At 35.9% G+C, this 18,451-nt stretch overlaps 1 pseudogene across 1 annotated transcript; it reads right to left on the reverse strand.

Moving 5' to 3' along the window:
* Positions 1–193: 193 nt before the first annotated feature.
* LOC150012340 (uncharacterized) lies at positions 194–18,451 on the reverse strand (annotated as a pseudogene). The gene is made up of 2 exons (XR_016510516.1): positions 18,375–18,451; positions 194–1,924 (listed from the first exon to the last, which is right to left on the reverse strand). The product of XR_016510516.1 is annotated as an uncharacterized LOC150012340 (transcript).

Genomic DNA, 18,451 nt, shown 5'->3' on the forward strand with positions numbered 1-18,451 from the left:
TTTGTCTCTTCCTTCTCCTTTCTGAAAATAAATTTTAAAATTCTTAAAAACAAAAACTCATCCTTGTATTAAAAAAAAAAAATAGGGGTCACTGGGTGGAGGGAATCAAAGGGAAAAGAAATTGGGACAACTGTAACAGCATAATCAATAAAGCATTTTTTTTAAAAAAGTGAAGATATGAAGTGATCCTAAGACTACAAAGTATCAAGTGGTTACCTAAAATTTCCAGAGACAAAAACCCTGTTATTTAGTTTATTACCTACTCTTGTTTAAGATTGGAAAGTCAAAAATAGTATCTTCTCTGTACAAGATATCTTCCAAAAGCTGGATATAACTTGTAGAGAAGAAACAGGGTTTTTATAAAAATACTATACAGGGTGCCTTAGTCTCTTAAATGGCAGGTAATGAGAGCCAAATTGTCCACCAACATTTAGAGGAGAACTTTTGATAATATCAGAGTAAAACCAGATGATGATCAAATGGTTTTGCTTCTTCTCTTCATTATTTATTTCTGAAATTCTTTCTGTTCTTTTAAAATAATTTTTAGTACATGGTTTTCTGTAAAGAAGTCACATTTCCCCCTTTCTTTTACATTGATATGACTCTGTCTCAGTAAGTTGAAGTCTGGCCAAGTTGAAAATCCTTTTCTGCCCCTCTTTCCTATTCTTTGTTTAGTGTAAGGCACTCTTTGGGATATAGCCAGTTTAGGTAAGCAACTTGCAAAGAGACCTGTTTCTGTTTTTATGACTGAATCTATGTTTTCAGCTGGAGGTGACAAATCTTCATTTTCTATCAATAGCTTCTCTTCTATGGATGTTTCTGGACTGCTTCCCAGTCCCCATGCTTCTTCAGAAGTGGAAACCAATTTAATCAATTGTTCCCTGCTGTCAGGACCAGCCAGCTTTTGCCATCTATCTTTCTTTGCTCTCTGTTCCCTGATAAACTTATAAGGTCCTTCAGGCCAGCTATCATGGTGGGGTTGTCTATCAGAGCTCGGCTTTAATCCTTCATCAGATAAGTTGTTTCAGAAAAAAGCCCAATTGTTCTTTTTTTCTTTGTATTTCCTCCTTGTTCCTTTCCTAAAACTTTATCTGAAGTTCTGGATCCATATTGACAGCTCAGAATTGTTTCAGACTTTTATCTACCACCTCTCTCTTCTGCATAAATGAGCCTGGGGTTTCAACAAATTGGTCCTGGATGTCTAATACCATAGTAAGCCCATTTCCAATGTGCTTTTCTACCTTTGTACCAGAGCAGTCATCACCTGCTAACACAGGAAAAGCTTTGAGTCACTGTTGAACAAGTAATAGAGTTTTCATTTGGCCTCAGTGACAAACTAAGAAACAAGTCTTCATTAGGGAGGTAATTCTTTGGTGTGTTGGCCAACTCAATTACAAGCATAACATTTGGGAAACTGTCTCAAAAATTTATGTTTTCCCACATATCATCTTTAGGGCCATTCCCTAAATCTCCCAGTTCATTTCCCAGACCACCAGTGAAGGTACATCTGATTCTCTCTCTCTTTTTAAAGATTTTATTTATTTTATTTTTAGAGAGAGGGGAAGGAGGGAAAAAGAAAGGGGGAGAAACATCAAGGTATGGTTGCCTCCTGCATGTTCCCAACTGGGAACCCAGCCTCAATCCAGGCATGTGCCCTGACTGAGAATCAAACCACTGGCAACCCTTTGGTTTTCAATCTGACACCCAATCCACTAAGCCACACCAGTAAGGGCTGGCCACTTCAAGTCTTTGTCTTCCCCTTCACTCTGATATGGGTCCTGATTTCATGTCATAAGATAAACTAGGGTTTCAAGTGAGGTATCCTCCATGATTCCACTATGACTGTTCTGCTTTTTATCTTTTTCTGCTTCTTTTCTGTTTGGTTTTGCTGAGCCTGTGCCCAGATTTCTTCAAATCTCCTTCTCTGAAACATAAAAGAATTAAGAAAATTTATAACAATTATTTGTAGAACATTAGCAAACTAAAACATTACACTCTTAATGCACAGACTTATAAATTGTTAGTACAATGGTACACAAAATGCTCCTGGCTAGATGACTGCTCTCTAGTGCAACCACACCTTCTTCTCCCTTCATTTAGGGCTGCAAGTTCTCAAGGAGTCAGAGGAGTTTATTTCCAGTCTGTTTACATCATAACAATTGTTACTATAATTATGTAGTTTGAGTAAATACTATGTAGACATGATGTCAGCCAGAGGAATATGAGTACAAGAGTTTCCATAAAAAGTTAAATTGCCCATATTCTCTACACACACACACACACACACACACACACACACACACTCACACACAATTAAATTGAAGTAAATGACTCAATAAAGATGAGGTACTAAACAATTGTTGATCAAATTCAGTGTGGGCAAGATAACTATAGTATGGTTTAAAATCATATTTGGCCCTGGCCAATGTAGCTCTGTTGGTTAGAATGTCAACCAACTGGAAGCCTGTGGGTTCAATTCCGAGTCAGGGCACACACATATGTTGTGGGTTCCAACCCCAGTCGGGGCAAGTTCAGTACCTGGTCCTGGCACATACTAATCAATGCTTCTCTCTCTTACTGATGTTTCTCTCTCTTTTCCTCTCTCTCTAAAAGCAATAAAAAAAAATTTTTTAAAAACTATAATTCTACACTCACGTTGTTTTAAGATTTTTGGGGGTTCTCCCTCCAATTTACACTAATAGAAACTGGACATTCTTTTTTTAAAAATTATTTTAAATTTTTTAACATTGTTTTTCAATTACAGTTGTCTCATTTTTCCCCCATTGCCCCCCCAGCCCACGCCTTCTCCCACAGTCATTCCCCACCCCGTTGTCCATGTCCATGTGTCATTTATACATGTTCTTTGACTAGACCCTTCCCCTACTTATCCCCCTTCTCTCCCTCCCGCCTCCCTCCTGCTGTTATTCTGTTCCTTGTTCAATTTTGTTCGTTTGTGTTGTTCATTAGTCTCCCGTATCAGGTGATATCATATGGTATTTTTCTTTCATTGCCTGGCTTATTTCAATAAGCATAATTCTCTAGTTCCATCCATGTTGTCGCAAATGGCAGGAGTTCCTTCTTTCTTTCTGCTGCATAGTATTTCATTGTGTAAATGTACCACAGTTTTTTGATCCACTCATCTACAGATGGACACTTAGGCTGTTTCCAGCACTTGGCTATTGTAAACAGTGCTGCAATGAACATAGGGGTGCATAAGTTCTTTTGAATTGCGGAGAAACTAGACATTCTTGACAATGCATTACAGGTGTGGTTTATTAATGAAAAAGGATGAACTCCACTAAACAGAAACATAAAGATTGGTTAATGAACATTAATGTAGTAAGCATGCATTTTAAATTCAAATAAAATGTTTAAAGTATGTATTATATCTTACTAATTCCTCACTTTAACTTTTTCAGTGAACTAACCAGCTGCTTGTCCCAATTTTGCTAGATAAAGGACTTTTATTATAAATAAAGCACCTAGAACAATGCCTGGCACATGGCATTATTTTTACTATATATTAACAACAATAAAAACAACCATATATTTCACTAAGACTCCCAGGATGCAATTCAAGATTAGGGTCAGGCAATGGTTAGTATGATTTATGTAAAAAGAACAGGTGAGATAGAAAAGTTGGAAAGTTTTCAAAGTGTCATTTATTTAATATAATTGCAAATGACTAGTAGAGAATTATTTTCTTCTAAAAGTGACTGTATAGACAAATGGACAAATCCACCAACTTTTTATAAGACATTAAAACAGCTTTCTCAGTAACTGATAGAACAAGCAGACAAAGAAAGACAAGGATATAGGCTCTGGCTTGGTAGCTCAGTTTGTAGAGTGTTGCCCCTGTATGCTAAGATTGAGGGTTCAATCCCTGGTCAGAGCACATACAAAAATCAACCAGTAAATGCATAAATAAGTGGAACAACAAATGGATGTTTTTTCCTCTCTCTCTCCCTTCCTCTCTCTAAAATCAATAAATAAAAAAAAAGACAAGGATATAGAAGTTATAAATAGCACAATTAATAATGTTCAATACAATAAATATGGAACACCACATTCAAAAACAGGATAAAACATTATTTCCAAGCCAATGTAGAATAGCTAAAGAAATTAATGAGGCCATCAAGCTAGGCCCACAGATTTCAAAGAACTACTAATGTATAAACCATATTCTTTGACCATAATGCAATTAACTTTGAAATTTTAACAAAAATTATTTTGGAAAATTTTTTTCTACTGTATGACTTTCATAGGCTCTTCGAGATGTTAAAGAATCCCAGCCTATGCTGATCTGGAACAGCTGTGGGGTCCAATTGCCTACTGCCAGGAAGTGTGACTCCCAATAGTGAAGGTACAGGCAGGAAAATTTCATATATCCCACATAGCAATATTTTCACCAATGTATCTCCTAAGAAGGAAGAATAAACAAATGGGTCTATATGGCAGAGGTGCCACACATACCCTAGGCTCGGTTGGAAGTTACTCTGTCCAGCAGAGGCTTTGTGACCACGGCGGAACAAACTTTTACCCAGGACACTTTGTTATGTCTGGGGGAAGGAAGGTGAATCCCTCTCTAGTGGAGACCGGCAACCAAACCTTCATCCCTCAGGTCTTTTATTGAGGATACATACTAGAGATACAAGGCTAAAATCCATAAACTGTCTATTGTATTCAGGAGTTTGACAGTAACAGATATGACTGTGGGAGAAGGGATGGGCTGGGTGGGGGGAGCAATGGGGGAAAAATGGGACAACTGTAATTGAAAAACCAAAAAATAAAATAAAAAACAAACGAACAGATAACATAGACTAATTTGAGAGTCACACAGACTGATTAGAGTCAAGGTCTATAAAACATTTAGACCAGGTGCAGGGTTCCATATACTCCCTGCTAAAGATAGCTTACACTACATTGCTGATAAGGAAAGCAGAGCAAGTTTTAAAGCACAATGAGCTTAATAAGTGCACTTTGAACTAATTCCCATGGCAACCCTCTGAGTGGTTAACAGTCATGTTCCGAACACAGCCTTATGTTGACACTTAGAGATAAGCGCGGCCAGGACGCTGGCAACTCGTCATGCTCAGGCCGGGTCTACAATTCCTTAAACCACGAGGAGTGGTTGCCCACAAGACTACATCAAACATAAGAGTTTCTGCTCAGCAAAAGAAAACATCAGCAAGATGAAAATGGAACCAGTCATATGGGAAAATATATTTGCCTATGATACCTCAGACAAGGGATTGATCTCCAAAATATATAAAGAACTTATAAAATTCAATACCAAGAAGACAAGACAATCCAATTAAAAAATGGGCAAAGGACCTGAACACTTCTCCGAAGAGTACATACAGAGAGTCTATAGGCGTAAGAAATGATGCTCAACATCACTAGCCATCAGAGATGCAAAAAAAAACCACAATGAGATACCACCTTACATCAGTCTGAATGGCCATCATCAACAAACCAACAAACAGTATGTGTTGCGAAGATGTGGAGAAAAGGGAATCCTAGTGCACTGCTGGTGGGAATGCAGACTGGTGTAGCCACTAGGGAAAACAGTATAAAATTTCCTCAAAAAACTAAAAATGGAACTGCTTTATGAAGCAGCAATTCCATTGCTAGAACTATATCCGAAGAAGCCTGAAACACCAATTCAAAAGAACCTATGCACACCTATGTTCATAGCAGCACTATTTGCAATAGCCAAGTGCTGGGAACAACCTAAGTGCCCACCTGTAGATGAGTGGATCAAAAAACTGGTACATTTACATAATGGAGTACTATGTAGCAGAAATAAAGAAGGAACTTCTACCATTTGCAACAACATGGATGGAACTAGAGAGAATTATGCTTAGTGAAATAAGCCAGGCAGTGAAAGAAAAATACCATATGATATCACCTAATACAGGAGACTAGTGAGCAACACAAATGAGCAAAATTGAACCAGAGGTATGTAAACAAGGAGTAGACTAACAGTGACAAGGGGGTAGGCGGGAGGAAGAGTAGGGGGGTAAGAAGGAAAGGGTCTAGTCAAAGAACATGTATGAATAACCCATAGACATGGACAACCAGATGGGGAGTGACTATGGGAGAAGGGGTCGGCAGGCTGTGGGGAAGCAATGGGGAAAAAAGTGGGACAACTGTAACAGAAAAACAAAGAAACAGAAATTTTAGTGGGGGAATAAAATGAAAGCAAAACAAATAAGCCAGCGATCCGCACCCCCTCCTCTAAAAAAACACCTCACATGTAGGAAAGTGAACAAAAGAATATGTAAAGTATGGAAACGCAATTTTAGTGAATATTAGGACAAGGATTTTCCTTCCCACTGTATATTTATCTCCCTGCCTGATCCCTCCAGAATTTGGCATTCTGAAGAAGTAATGACATAAGGTTCTTTGCATAAAGCTAATAAGACCAGCTGTTAATAGGTTTTTTTGACCAAGACTTTGACTGGAATGTCATGCCTAAAGGTGGCATGCTTGGGCTCTGGTTGTTACCAAAAAGCCCTGAGGAACTGGGATTGATTTTCGAAAGTAATAAAAGCCCATGAGGAAAAAGGCCTAGTACCTTGGTTGGTTGTGTGGTTCATGGCAATCTTTCCAGGGAAGAAATGAAGGTTGCTTTCCTGAAAAATGGCTAGAATAGACCTTAAGGCACAATGGAAAACCTGAAGGACTGGAAAAAGACAGGTGTTTACAGGCAAGGCTGAATGGCAGGTATGTGGCTCAGCTTCTGTGCCCTGAAGGGCAGACTGAAGGTCACCCTAAAGGTTCTTTGTGTAAGTTCCAGCAAAGCGGATGTAACGATCATATATGATAATTTGCTGCTCTTGTTGTGTTTATGCAAATGAACAGGATAAATTAACAATGGACTTAATGCAGTCCCTTTAATGACAAGGAGGGTAATCTTAAGGAGAAAAATCGCAATTCAAGTAAAACCACAATGCTCAGTGGTGGACTATAAACTAGTGCAGCTGTCTTTAAAGTTTATTTTCATTTAAAGTTAGTTTTCACTTGAAAGTTAAACTAAGTCTGTGACATCAAAGATGCTTAATTTACAGGCAAGAAGAATGTCAAATTTCTTGTAACTGGATATCTTCCCAATAAAAGTCTCACAGATCTAGAGACTGGTTTGTGGGTTATGTTGCATAAATTAACATGTGTTCTTTTTTCAGAGGGCATAAGCCTGTGATCTCATTACCTGAGTGATTGTCTGTACATATAGGCCTCACTTAATCCTGTCTGCATCGCTGCCTCCTGAGACTCGATGGTTTGGCTGAACTAAATGGTTGGGTCGTTGAAGAATGGGGTGGCCTGTGAGCTTCACTTTAAAACTGGTTTGTTTTCTATCCTACTGGCTTGGACAGAAATGACTCAGAGGTCTGAGAAGGGGGAAATCTAAAATATGCCCCTAAGTCCCAACCTAGTGGGCAAAAGGGTTTTGGACAGGTGTGACGTGCCTTGCACACCTTCCTCCAAAAAAGCCTTTTTTTTCCCTAATGTGGGACATTGAAAAACTAATCCCTGCCTTTTGTCATCTAGTGGTGGTTTTTTTAAAAGTATATTTTATTGATTATTTTGTTACAGTAGTCCCAATGTTTTTTCCCTTTGCTCCCCTCTGCCCAGTACCCCTCTTCCCTCCAGCAATCCCACCTCCCTTAGTTCATGTCCATGGGTCGTGCATATAAGTTCTTTGACTTCACCCTTTCCTATATTATTCTTAACATCCCTCTATCTAATTTTGTACCAAACTATGCTCCTTAATCCCTGCACCATTTCCCCATTTCTCCCCCTTCTCCCTCCCAGCTGATAACCCTCCAAATGATTCCCATACCTGTGATTCTGCTCCTATTCTGGTTTGCTTAGTTGGATTTTTTTTTTTTTTATTCACTTGTTGATAGTTGTTTGTTGCCATTTTAGTGTTCATAGCTTTGATCTTTTTATTAAATGAGTCCCTTTAACATTTCATATAATAATGGCTTGGTGATGATGAACTCCTTTAGCTTTACCTTGTCTGGGAAGCACTTTATCTGCCCTTCCATTCTAACTGATAGCTTTGCTGGATAGAGTAATCTTGGTTGTAAGTCCTTGCTTTTCATTACCTTTAATACTTCTTGCCAGTCCGCTCTTGCCTCAAAGTTTCTTTTGAGAAATCAGCTGATAGTCTTATAGGCACCCCATTGTATGTAACTCTCTGCTTTTCTTTTGCTGCTTTTAACATTCTCTCTTTATCTTTAATCCTTAGCCTTTTAATTATGATGTGTCTTGGTGTGGTCCTCTTTGGGTCTAGCTTGTTTGGAACTCTGCTTCCAGGACTTGTATGTCTATTTCCTTCGCCAAATCTGGAGAGTTTTCCTTCATTATTTTTTCACATAAGTTTTCAATTTCTTGCTCTTCCTCTTCTCCTTCTGGCACTCCTATTGTTTGGATGTTGGCACATTTAAAGTTGTCCCAGAGGTTCCTACGCCTCACCTCATTTCTTCAATTCTTGTTTCCTCATTCTGTATTGGCTGTTTTTCTCTTCCTTATGTTCCAAATCATTGATCTGAACTCCAGTTTCAGTCCCTTCACCATTGGTTTTGTGTGGACTTTCCTTTGTTTCATTTAGCATAGCCTTCACTTCTTTCCTTATGCGTCTGCCATACTTAAGCATATCTGTCAAGCCTGTGAGCATCTTTATCACCAGTTTTAAACTCTGAATCTGTTAGGTTGGCTATCTCCTCATCACTTAGTTCTCCCCCTGGAACCTTGATCCGTTCCCTCTTTTGGGCCATACTTCTCTGTCTCCTTATTTTGACAGGCTCCTGTGTTAGTTTGCCTCCATGTCTTAGGTAGAGCTGTCACTCCTGTTATGTTGTAAGGGGCAGAGCCTTAGGGATTCGTCAGTAGAGGGTGACCTGTTTCACCACGTTGTGGCACTGTGTGTGGGGGAGGGGTCTGAGAGGCAACAATGCTGCTTGCTCAGCAGTTGCCCCTTGTCCAGGCACTTCTCCCATTTCGTATGGGACTGGCACTTCTAGCTGTTGCCCTGGCTGTCGCTCCCAGAGTGGGTTGTTCGGCGGATATTCAAGGACCATGGGGGCCCTTCAAACAAGCGAACTTGCTGAGACTGGCAATTTCTTTCTCCACCCCAACCCCCACTGGTTCGCAGTCAGAAGCAATGAGGCTTTATTTTCCCTGGTGCTGGGACCATGAGCTGTGTGGTCTGTTTTGGTGCTCGGAGTGCTCCCCAGGTGTCCTTCCCTAGTTTTTAAAACATGTGACTGCGCTTTCTGCTGGCCTGCTGCTGCCACCACCACATCGCATCCTCTCTGCCCTGGCTCCACCTCTCCTGCCTGTCTGGATGAGTATTTCTTCTTTATTTCTTTACCGGACTTCATGCAGCTTGATTTTCTGTCACTTCTGGTTGTCTCTAGTTTTGAGGTAGTTGTATTCCTTCTTAGGTGTGGAGGAAGATTCAGCGTGTCTGTCTAGGTCTCCATCTTGCCGGAAGTCCCCTAGTGGTTATGGTTTTAATGATGTCTTTTAAACCCTCTTGCCCCCAGAATACAACAAGGATGCCAGTCTGTTACAGCAAGCATGTCATTGTCTGGGGACAGACAACTGGCCTGGATTCTGCAAGGTCCTTCCCCATGTGGGAAGGCCACCCTGCCCTCCACACCCCAACCCTTATTAGGAATTTTTGCATCCAAGGGTAGGTAGGAAAACCACGTCCAGCTTGAAGCAGCTAGAGGAACACGAGACCTTCGCCCATTGTCCTTTATAAGATTATAAAGGGTCAAGTCTGAGAGGGGGGAATTGTTACAGAGCGCGGCCCCCCCCGCAAAATTAAAAAAAAAAAAAAAGAAAGAACTATCTTAAAGTCATATGAAGGATAAAAAATAATTTGAACTGTTATCCAAACGACATAATAGTTGTAATCATAGCATACAATAAAAGTATTCCATAATTTTTTTAAAAATGCACTCAGTCGAATAGGGGCAGAAGCTAAAATGGAGAGGGCTGGATTGCAAATTGAGAGGAAAAAGACAATGGGTGTAGACAGTTCTTTAGAGAAGCCTGGCTTAAATGAGAGGTGTCAGTGAAGAGGAACTTAAGGAGACCTGGTTTTTTAAATGCAAATGAACAAAAGGAAAGGAAAGGGAAGGGAAGGGAAAGGGGGAAGGGAAGGCAAGGAAGAGAGAAAAAAAAGGAAAGGGAAAAAAAGGCAAGACTGAAGGTGCAGAGAGAAGGAATAATTGACAATATATAGAGTCCTAAGAAGGTTAAGAGATGCAATCCGGAGTACAGGTGAAGGCATTACCTTAGATGGAAGGAAGGCTACCCTCTTTACTAAAATAGAAGACAGGATAAATATAATTGGAGGTAGAATAGACTGTCCAAATATTACAGTAACGTGTTCTTTCCACTGAAACCATGCTATGGACATCTTGAAAACTATCCCAAGTATGACAACTAAAGAAAAGTTAAAATGAGATTTAGCATAAAGGCAAATAATATTATTCTTCAGATACAGGAAAACTATATGAAGATATGCATCAATACCAGCTATTCTTTACAGCTGAGTAAAGATAAAATGTTTCACACAATTAAAAATTTTTTTTTACTTTACTGGGGTGACATCAGTTAATAAAATTATAAAAGTTTCAAGTGTACAATTCTATAATTGTATACTATATTGTGTTGACCACCCAAACTCAAGTCTCCTATATCACCATTTATTCCACCTTTATCCTCTTCTACCCTCCCCCACCACACCCCTTTCCCCATGGTAAACACCATACTGTTGTTTGAGAGTTTTTTCCCCATCATTTATCCCTTCACCTTTTCCATCCAGCCCCTCAGTCCCCATCCCCTGTGACAGCTGTATGTTCTCTGTTATATATAATTGTTTTAAAATTGTTAGTTTACTTTTTTCATTAGATTTCACATACAAGTGAAATCATATGATTAAGCACTTGATTTTTTTAAAGTTACCCTTGGAAACATAGTTCATTGGAAGAAGCGTTCTGAAAAATGACAATCTTTTTGTTGGATCACTTTAAGATTCGAATAAACACCTTAAGTATTTAAGTATTTTTCTCAGATCTCCTGAGAATTCTTCTGCAGTGTTAAAAAAAAATCTCTAAATGAACCTAAATGAAAAAGATAATCATTAAGCCTCAATGTTGCTTTCCTTATCTGTATCCTAGGATTTAATTTCCTGATAAATCTAAAGACTACTGGTGAAGTTCAAAATCTGGAAAAAAACAACTCTGGTGGTGTTAGAGACACCCACCAGTTAATGACGAACCTTCCTTTCTGCTAGTCTAAACACTCTCTCCTCTATCAAGTACCAAACAAAACTAATTCACATTCCATCTCCATGTTTCTTGAATTACAAACTGCCCTATAAAGTTCCTCCACTTAGATCAATGTGACCTTAATATCAAAAGGTTTCGACAATAAATATTGACTCACTAAATGATAAACCTCCAAAAATAGTAGTGACCAAGGAAGACCCTGCTTCCACGCACTTAGGGTAAAAGATAATCTTCCTTAACATAATACTATGGTTCTACAGATCGTTAAACAGCAAAAGGAGGAAGGGGGGCAGAAATATGTACGACTTCTGACCGCCTTCTCGCCTTAACAGTTTCTTTTTAAGTAATTCAAATGTCTTGCCCAGCCCTCTCATTGCATTTCCTGTAAATACTTCAATTTAGTTCTAATGGAAATGAAATGTTTTAACTACATCTTGCCAGTGTTACATTGTAATATATTCCAATAAGCTCAACCCCATAATATACTGCTTTCTAGTTTCCTAAATAACTACCTTCATGAAACTAATGCTATTTCTTTCATGAAGTCTTCCTTATCCTAACAAAATTCCATCTCTAACTTCATATTTAGAAACAAGGAAAAAAAGCACAAACTACTCTTAAGAAATAAGAAAAACTGAGGCAAGAACCAATCCTTCTATTTGTAAAGTTAACCAGAATAAAATATGGCAAATACTCAACAGTAAGAATTCTTCCTCTGTAAAACCTTTTCCCTGTAAAATCTAATTAATTCAATGTATTATTTATAAAACAAATTAAAGTAACTAGCTCTTTATTCTTTAATTTTGAAGATTAAACAACACAAAGAAAAAAGCCTCAATTCTTCAGAAACTGAGAAAACTGGTATTATTTCCATGTAATCTACTACTAGTACAATTAATAAGTGGACATTTAAAAAGTTAAGACCTGCCCTAGCTGGTGTGGCTCAGTGGATTGAGTGCCAACCTGTGAACCAAATAGTCACCGGTTTGATACCAAGTCAGGGCACATGCCTGAGTTGTAGGCCAGGTCCCCGTTTGGGGGTGTGCAAGAGGCAACCAAACAGTGATGTTTCCATCTCTTTCCCCTTCCTTTCCCCACCCTCAGAAAATAAATAAATAAAATCTTTAAAACAAATAAATAAAAAGTTAAGACCACTTATAGTGTTGATTTATTTTAGGAAATAATGCCTTAAAATTAAGCAGCAAAATACTTATGTAATTTAACAATCCATTTATTGAATACTACACATTTTAATGCTAATTAAAATCAGCTAATTAAATATTTATTAATGTTTTACACATTAAAGCACAAGCATATGTAAAAATTGAAAGATGGTGAAACATGATTATCAATTATATCAATGTATTTTTTGCAGAAAAAATTTAAGCACTAAATTGTATAAATCTCTTTTTAAGCTTGACTTTAAAAAATGCATTCTAAATGAATGGCTACTTACAGCATCACTCAACATCACTGATAATTCAGCATACCTTCTAAACCTATAAATCAAAGGTAAAGATGCATTCTTCATTGAAATTTCTTTTCTACCTCAGAAAACTAAACTGTAGTTTAAAAAATAAAATGCGATATAATGAGGAATATGTGTGACAGTTCTGAATCCCAGTTTCATCGTTCCCTAAAGAAATTATGTTGGATAAATTGCTTAATCTCTGTAAGTTTTGTTCCCTCTTTATAAAACCCTTATAGATTGTTATGAAAAGTTCAAGATTATAACAATCACATTAAATAAACGGCAGCTAACTAAATGAATATTATTAAATGAAGACCTGCTGCTATTAACTTCTTCCTATTGATCATTGTAGCAACATTGCAGAATATGAAGACTTGCCTGTAGAAGTTGAACTCAAAATAGCTATCAGCCTTCCTTCAAAATCATTCAGTTCTTTATGAAGGGCAGATTGGAGAACCGTGATAAAATAGTGAAACCTGTAATAGTGAATTTTGAACTACTACTTAACTAGTCTATCATCATGATGCTTACTTAAGTACTGTAAAGAATTTTCTTCTCAAATCCATATATCCAAATACTACGCCATGTTTATGGGATTCCTAACAAATGAGTAACACATTGATAGGATTTTTATAAATCTTCCCAAGTACTTTTCATATCAAAGTTCTACTTAAACAACAGGGGTCAGGAAACTAACTGCAAAGTTGTGGTCTATTGGTTTAACATGGTTAAGTAAGGTTCATAAGAAACAATGAGTTCAGTGGAACATAGGAGGGAAAAAAAATTACCTCCATGTTCTCAGTCACTTACCATCCATCATCTTCATTAAAAATGTTATGAGGTTATACAAGGTGGCTGAACAAAAAATAAATGAAAGAAAAAGAAAACGTGTACAGAAAAAGACTATGAAAGAAACATGATTTCTAATATTATTAAGAAAGGCAAAAAAGGAAAAAAAACAAAGAAGAATTAAAAAGAAGAACCCACAATCCCTTCCCAAATCCAATTTTCTCTCATTTTGTTATATTAAAAATACTGACAAGTTCAGAATTACAATTGAAGAGACTAACAAAGTTGTGCAATTATAATTAGTAGTTGTAGATAAACTAACCCCAAGCACAGTAAAACTTCAGTTTTATGTTCTATTTGAGAACACAGTTAAAACTGCAAAACAAGAAAATAATCCAAATAAAGTGTTTTTCAATTAACTCTACTGAACTTGACACGTTTTAACCATGAATGAATTATTCTTTTTTCCCTTAGTTAACTAATAAAGTTGAGAGGCAAAAGCCCACAATCTTCCCATTAATTTACAAAAAGAAGTTCAATTAGAAAAAACAACCTGGATACACGAAGTGGACAGCACTCCTAGACAAGTTTTTAGTTATTCACGAAGTAGGCATAATGTTTGTGTCTAGTTCGAAGATTAGGGGAGACTATGGCTGTGTCCATGCAAAATAAAAGTAATCTATTTTATTCATATTTAAATTTAAGACAGCTTACTGAAGTTATTGGATCCTATATTGGGAAGTGCATTATACATATAATTACTGCAATCATCACACCTGGAATGTGACAGGGTTATCATTCAAAAAACCAAAATCTGTAAGGAGAAAAGGAAAAAGAGATGATTTCTAATGTAAATGACTAAAACAGACTTTTAAATGTATCAAAAGTCAACTTTTCAACAGACACAGCCAAGCTCTGAGAATAACTATTTACTCTTGAGGATCTCTTTCCAGAGTTATTTGTGCTACTCTTTCCCCCTGTTTCTGTGCACAGTATTACAGTGATAATACATTATGAGTTTCCATATGAAATATGTGCAAAATTAACACACATGTATTCTATTACAAAAATTGTACCATTCGGTATAGTCAAAAGATGATGTAAATTATAACCATTCTATTACAAATTTTCTGAACTTAATTGCAAAAATCCCAATTATAAACTTTTCAAGGTTTGGCATGAAATTTATAAATCATGCAAAAGTGAAAATGTCTTAGATTTTATTTACACTTGGCAATCTGAATCAAATGAATTGATTTAATTTGCTTTGCAAAGTAAAAGGAATCAAAAAGACACACATGACAATCACTAATTATTCCTCTTTCAGAATCTACATCAACAAATTTAATACTGCTTCTTACGATCTTAACGACACTCTGAAGGAGAAGATCTGGTATACATACAGAGACTAACTGGTTTAAGAGCACCATAATTAAAAAAATAAAAATCGGGATGATTATCTTATTTAATTGGTAAGGAGAAAGAAAACCATCACCAAATATTAATTCCTTAATTTAATCACTCCTTTCCTATTAGTACACAATTACAGCTAACAATATTCATGGAAAAAACTTTTATTTACAAATTGTAACCTATAAAACTTAACTATAAAAACCACTAACTCAATCCGCTCTTTCTGCTGCCTCCAAATATTTAAAAGGTCACTGTAACAAAACTAAGCAATTGTTTATGATTCCAGACTAAGAAGCTTTATTATGGGTTGCAGATGTTAAAACAAAAATACACATTAAAATCTTCAACCCTAATAAACAGAACTCTCAGTTACTGCATTCATATTTGAATACTACATAAACCTGCAGTAAAGGCTAGCAAACCAATCTGGTCAAGGTACTAATACATAACCACATTTCTTCAACATTTTCAAAAGAGAATACCACTAACTCATAAATACGTATAAAACCAGGCCCAGGAAATAAGACATTTCTGCAATAACAAAGACTCAAATCCAGTCAAAACAATTACTTCATATCCTTTGAAATTATGAGCTCTTCAAACTGTATATATAAAACTGATAAATTCCATCATCTATATTAACTAGACAAGAGATAAGCCAACTAATATTTAAACCACCCTATCACTCCAACAATACAACCCAACTTTTATAAACAATCTTATTTAAAAGACATAAAATATTAAAAATCTAACATTTTATCATAGAAAGGTGAACAGTGAAAATAAAATTATTTATTTAAAAAGCAGTACCAAAAGTTCAACTTAATTACAACACAAGTTTTACTTTTTGAGGTTATAATGATAGAAGCTAGCTTTAATGGTTACTTATTGCAAAATTTTCTTAATTCTAGGATGCAATCAATTTAACATCTTTGTTTATTCATTTAAAAAATTTTTATATTGTTGACACTATTACAGATGTCTCCTACAAGTATTTTTATTATAGGATTGTGACATACAGAAAGTTATAAATATGCTTAATGAAAAAGAAAAAGTGATTTTTACACCAAGCCTCTGAAGAAACAACTTAATCTTACTGAACCAAAGAAGCTGTATTGTGTGTAACTGAAATATATTTTATCTTAAATATAGTGACTAAAGTTAATTTTTGTGGTGAAGACCAATTTGGAATGGGAGGTAGCAGTTGGGGGCATTGTCATTAAGAATAAATCTTAAAAAATATATATACATATATATGTAGAAGAAAGTTTAAGTGAAAAATCTTTTTAAAAAAATTAGAGATGGAACTGCAAACTATCAGAGCAGTAAGGATATTACTGAAAAGCAATATGCGAGAGAAACATTGATTGGCTGCCTTTTACACGCCTCCAACATGGGACCTGGCCTACAACCCAGGCATGTGCCCTAATCTGGAATCGAACCTGTGACCTTTCAGTTTGCGGGATAACACCCAATCCACTGACCCACACCAGCCAGGGTGATGAAAAGTCTTTAATTGGTAAATTTCATGTTTTCATAGATTTTTTGACATTAAGCAATCACTTATAATAGTGGGTTATGTATCTTTTATTGCATATTCATTCCTCATCCTGTTATTGTTCGAAAAATAAAAATAAAATTAGCCAGAATTCTTGGGGGAGCTATTAATTTTTGTTCCAAAAAAAAAAGAAAAAGAGAAAAGAGAGAAGAAAAAAACAGGCAAACCTGAAAAGTCTTTCAGAACATAAACTTCCTTGCCTCAAAAAGCACTTGCAAAAAAAAAAAAAAAAAGATCAGTAATTGATTAATGATCTCTGAATGATTATCATTTAGTACTCAGAAGTACTAGATTAAGTTGAATCTGTAATCAAGTCTGAAAATTTAGACTTACCATCTAACATAAACATGTCTCCTCAGAATTTGTGTCTTACAAAGGCAATTCCCTACTCCTTAAAATAAATGTGACTAAGAAACTATTATTCAAAACTATAAATGTATAGTACTATTACTCATAAACAAAGTTTTATAAAGACAAAGGTTAAAGGACACACCATATATATCTAACAGCTGTTTCACCTGTCCCAAAATTAAATCCTTCTGTACTATTTTTAAAATGTGCTACTTTACATAATAAAATATCAGGAAACGCAAGTCCAAATAGCAAGAAGTATTACCCTGAAATAAAAGAATACATGAAAACAGTAGATAAAGGAAATGTATAAATATATTTACATTTACACACAAAACATTAGTTATATTGCTACATCACATTTAATTAGGATGAACAAGTACATACAAACACACATATGTGTTAAAGAAGATAAAGCAGGGTAATACCCATTCAAATGTAAACAGCACTGATTAGCACAAATAAATGAAAATCATATCCATATCTCACTATAGGTAGTGTATGTAATAAAGACCTTGTTGAGAACACTGTATTTAATTTTGAGTCCTGCAATTTAATATTACTTAAAACGTAATATAAAGACGTGGAATAACATTTAAAGTTAAGTTGAAAAGAACAGCAAAAGGTTTTAGAACTACATATAACTAAAGATTATAGATTCAGAATGGGCTGGTTTAGGAAAAAAGAAGTTTCAAGTCCATGAAATATTACCATGTAAAACATATGAAGGATCATAATGATTATTTTTTTAAATAGCATCTGATTAGCTGGGGGTCTTCTTCCTTAAAAAGCAAAGGTTAGGATGCATTACCAGATCTTTGAAATGAATTTCATCTCAATTTTATCTAAGAAAAAACTATCAGTGAAATATGCGGTTGGCTCTACAGAAAAATTAAAACCAGGAGAAATAAAGTACCCTACAGGACTAATCCTCTTATAATTAATGCTGGGGAACTGCCCAATATATTTTTTATATTGGAATTATATGTGCTAAATAGAGAAAGGTGATATATCAGACTAGCCTAAGGAGGTTTCCTAATTACATAGTGATTTCCCTATCTGTCCATTCTAAAATCAGAGTTGTGGAGAAAGGGGTGTCTTCAGAAGAGTGATAAATCTGTATATATTCTATTATAAATACATATATTATGGAGAAAACTCCCCAGCCGACTGATACACCTACTGTATGGCATTTGATGAAGAGTTCTGTTTTAACTAACTGATATGCTAATTATAGCTTAGAAATGTTTTTGTCACACAGTGAACTTGCAGAAACATAATTTTACCTATAAACAAGGGAATCAACTATAGTGCCTATAACAAATTAGTATTTCTTGTATATTTAAGGTACTTAAGGAAAAATACTAAATTTTATGAAAAGTTAATTTTAGGTATGAACTAAAAAATATTCAACATTCTCTACAAAACAGATACAATTAGATTAAAATTCAATTGTAGAAAACATTCTAGTTCTTACCCACTCAGATGTCTGTCTTCATACCAACCGAAGGTATTACAAGAAAAGATGGAACATCCTCTGTGAGGCAATGTAGT

Source organism: Furipterus horrens, unplaced genomic scaffold, assembly GCF_987537825.1.
Source record: "Furipterus horrens unplaced genomic scaffold, mFurHor1.1.pri manual_scaffold_4, whole genome shotgun sequence".
NCBI classification, from domain to species: domain Eukaryota; kingdom Metazoa; phylum Chordata; class Mammalia; order Chiroptera; family Furipteridae; genus Furipterus; species Furipterus horrens.